General features: G+C 37.4%; 1 non-coding gene across 1 annotated transcript; it reads left to right on the forward strand.

Moving 5' to 3' along the window:
- Positions 1 to 589: 589 nt before the first annotated feature.
- On the forward strand, positions 590 to 697 carry LOC112739399 (small nucleolar RNA R71). The gene has a single exon (XR_003170337.1). It is a non-coding gene; the product is annotated as a small nucleolar RNA R71 (small nucleolar RNA).
- Positions 698 to 3,930: the final 3,233 nt, after the last annotated feature.

Genomic DNA, 3,930 nt, shown 5'->3' on the forward strand with positions numbered 1-3,930 from the left:
CTACAGTTGCTAATTCAGAGTGGTTCTGCTTAGAATTCTCTGTTTGTTGCTGAGAAGATGATGGAAAAGGTTTGCCATTGCTAAACCTATTTCTTCCACTATTATTGTTGTTGAAGCCTTGTTGAGGCCTCTGTTGATCCTTCCATGAGAGGTTTGGATGATTTCTCCATGAAGGATTATAGGTGTTTCCATAGGGTTCTCCTATGTGATTCACCTCTTCCATTGCTGGATTCTCAGGATCATAAGCTTCTTCTTCAGATGAAGCTTCTTTGGTACTGCCTGTTGCTGCTTGCATGCCAGACAGACTTTGAGAAATCATATTGACTTGCTGAGTTAATATTTTGTTCTGAGTCAATATGGCATTTAGAGTATCAATCTCAAGAACTCATTTCTTCTGATTCGTCCTATTATTCACAGGATTCCTTTCAGAAGTGTACATGAATTGGTTATTTGCAACCATTTCAATGAGTTCCTGAGCTTCTGCAGGCGTCTTCTTCAGATGAAGAGATCCTCCAGTAGAGCTGTCTAATGACATATTGGACAGTTCAGACAGACCATCATAGAAGATACCGATGATGCTCCATTCTGAAAGCATGTCAGAAGGACACCTTCTGATCAATTATTTGTATCTTTCCCAAGCTTCATAGAGGGATTCACCTTCCTTCTGTCTGAAGGTTTGGACTTCCACTCTAAGCTTGCTCAATTTTTGAGGTGGAAAGAACTTTGCCAAGAAGGCATTGACTAGCTTTTTCCAAGAGTTTAGGCTTTCTTTAGGTTGTGAATCCAACCATATTCTAGCTCTGTCTCTTACAGCAAAAGGAAAGAGCATAAGCTTGTAGACCTCGGGATCAACCCCATTGGTCTTGACAGTGTCACAGATTTGCAAGAATTCAGCTAAGAACTGATGAGGATCTTCCAATGGAAGTCCATGAAACTTGTAATTCTGTTGCATCAGAGAAACTAATTGAGGCTTAAGCTCAAAGTTGTTTGCTCCAATGGCAGGGATTGAGATGCTTTTCCCATAGAAGTCAGGAGTAGGTGCAGTAAAGTCACCAAGCACCTTCCTTGCATTGTTGGCATTGTTGTTGTTTTTGGCTGCCATGGCTTCTTCTTGTTTGAAAAGTTCTGTTAGGTCCTCTATAGAGAGTTGTACTTTAGCTTCTCTGAGCTTTCTCTTCAAGGTCCTTTCAGGTTCAGGATCAACTTCAACAAGAATGCCCTTGTCCTTGCTCCTGCTCATATGAAAAGAGAGGAGAAGAAAATATGGAATCCTCTATGTCACAGTATAGAGATTCCTTGAGGTGTCAGAGGAAAATAAAAATAGAAGGATGAGGTAGAGAAGAAAGAATTCAAACTTATCAAGAGGGATAGAGTTCGAATTGTTGATAATGGAGAGGTGTTAGTCCTTTAAATAGAAGGATGTGAGAAGAGGGGAAGAATTTTCGAAAATAAAGTAAAAAGATTTTGAAATAATAAGAGCAATTTTGAAAATTTGGTAATTGATTTTTGAAAACTAAGATTGGGAAAGAAATTAAGTGATTTTTGAAAAAGATTTTGAAATTAGAAATCAAAAAGATATGATTGAAACTTAATTTTGAAAAAGATGTGATTGACAAGATATGATTGAGAAGATATGATTGAGAATCAAATTAAAAAGAGAAAGTTTTTAAAATTAAAGTTGATTACTTGACCAACAAGAAATTAAAAGATATGATTCTAGAATTAAAACTTTTGATCCTTTCTTAATAGGCAAGTAACAACTTGAAAATTTTGAATTAAATCACTAATTGTAGCAAGGATTTTCGAAAATAGTAATAAAAAAATTGAAAAGAAATTGATTTTAAAAAGATATGATTGAAAAGATATGATTTGAAAAAAAAATTGATTTTGAAAAATTATGAAAATTTGAAAAAGATTTGAATTAAAAACAAAATCTTCCCTCTAGTGTCCTCCTAGCGTTAAACGCCCAGAATGGCATCCATTCTGGCGTTTAACGCCCAAAATGCTACCTTTTTGGGCATTTAACGCCCAGCCAGGTACCCTGACTGGCGTTTAAACGCCAGTTTTCCTTTTTCACTGGGTGTTTTGAATGCCCAGCTTTTTCTGTGTAATTCCTCTGCTGAATATTCTGAATCTTCAATTCTCTGTGTTATTGACTTGAAAAGACACAAATTTAAATTTCTTTTTTGGATTTTTAAATGATGAGAAACAATAAAAAAATGCAACTAAGATCAAATAAACAAGACATGCAAGACACCAAACTCAGAAGTTTGTATACTAAGGACTATAACAATTTAAAAATGCATGTAGGAAATAACAAAAGACACAAAATAAGAGAAATTAAAGATCAGAGCAAGAAAATCATCAAGAATGACTTGAAGATCAATGAAGAACATAATGCATATATTTGAAAAATGCAAGAAGAATAAAGACATGCAATTGACACCAAACTTAAAATTAAACCCTAGACTCAAACAAGAAACATAAAATATTTTTGATTTTTATGATTTTATCAATTTTTTTGTGATTTTTCAAAAATTATATGGAAAAGAAAATAAAGGGATTCAAAATTTTTAATAAAAATTCCAGGAATCATTGCAATGTTAGTCTAAAACTCCGGTCCAGGAATTAGACATGGCTTACTAGCCAGCCAAGCTTTCAGTGAAAGCTTCGGTCCAAAACACTAGACATAGCCAATGGCCAGCCAAGCTTTAGCAGATCATTACTCTCAACAGCAAAATTGATAGAAATCAACAAGCTCTTGTGATGATAAGTTAAAAGCTCAGTCCAAAAAATTAGACATGGCTTCATGGTGCACGAATTGTGAATCACACTTTTCACAACGCGTACCACTAACCAGCAAGTGCACTGGGTCGTCCAAGTAATACCTTACGTGAGTAAGGGTCGAATCCCACGAAGATTGTTGGTTTGAAGCAATCTATGGTTATCTTGTAAATCTTAGTCAGGAAGTCAATTATGTTTATCAAGTGAATTGCGAATAACCAGGAGAGCATGAATTAAGTGTTACTTGTTGTGCAGTAATGGAGAATATGTTGGGGTTTTGGAGATGCTTTGTCTTCTGAATCTCTGCTTTCCTCTGTCTTCTGATTCACGCACGCACGTCCTCCTATGGCAAGCTGTGTGTTGGTGGGTCACCGTTGTCAATGGCTACCTTCCATCCTTCCAGTGAAAACTACGCTCACGCGCTCTGTCACAGCACGGCTAATCACCGGTTGGTTCTCGATCCGGTTGGAATAGGATTTACTATCCTTTTGCATCTGTCACTAACGCCCAGCCTTCAGGAGTTTGAAGCTCGTCACAGTCATTCAATCCCTGAATCCTACTCGGAATACCACAGACAAGGTTTAGACTTTCCGGATTCTCATGAATGCCGCCATCAGTTCTAGCTTGTACCACGGAGATTCTGATTAAGAGATCTCAGAGATACTCATTCAATCTGATATAGAACGGAGGTGGTTGTCAGGCACACGTTCGTGGGTTGAGGAAGGTGATGAATGTCACAGATCATCACCTTCATCACAGTTAAGCGCGAATGAACATCTTAGATAGGAACAAGCGTGTTTGAATGGAAAACAGAAATACTTGCATTAATTCATCGAGACACAGCAGAGCTCCTCACCCCCAACAATGGGGTTTAGAGACTCATGCCGTCAGAGAATACAAAGTTTAGATCTGAAAATGTCATGAGATACAAAATAAGTCTCTAAAAGTTGTTTAAATACTAAACTAGTAGCCTAGGGTTACAAAATATGAGTGGACTATGATGGATGATGCAGAGGTCAACTTCTGGGGCCCACTTGGTGTGTGCTGGGGCTGAGATTTAAGTAAGTCACGTGCAGAGGCCATTTGTGGAGTTGAACGCCAGTTTTTATGCCAGTTTGGGCGTTCAACTCCAGTTTTTTATCCTTT

Source organism: Arachis hypogaea, chromosome 13, assembly GCF_003086295.3.
Source record: "Arachis hypogaea cultivar Tifrunner chromosome 13, arahy.Tifrunner.gnm2.J5K5, whole genome shotgun sequence".
Classification (NCBI taxonomy): Eukaryota; Viridiplantae; Streptophyta; class Magnoliopsida; order Fabales; family Fabaceae; genus Arachis; species Arachis hypogaea.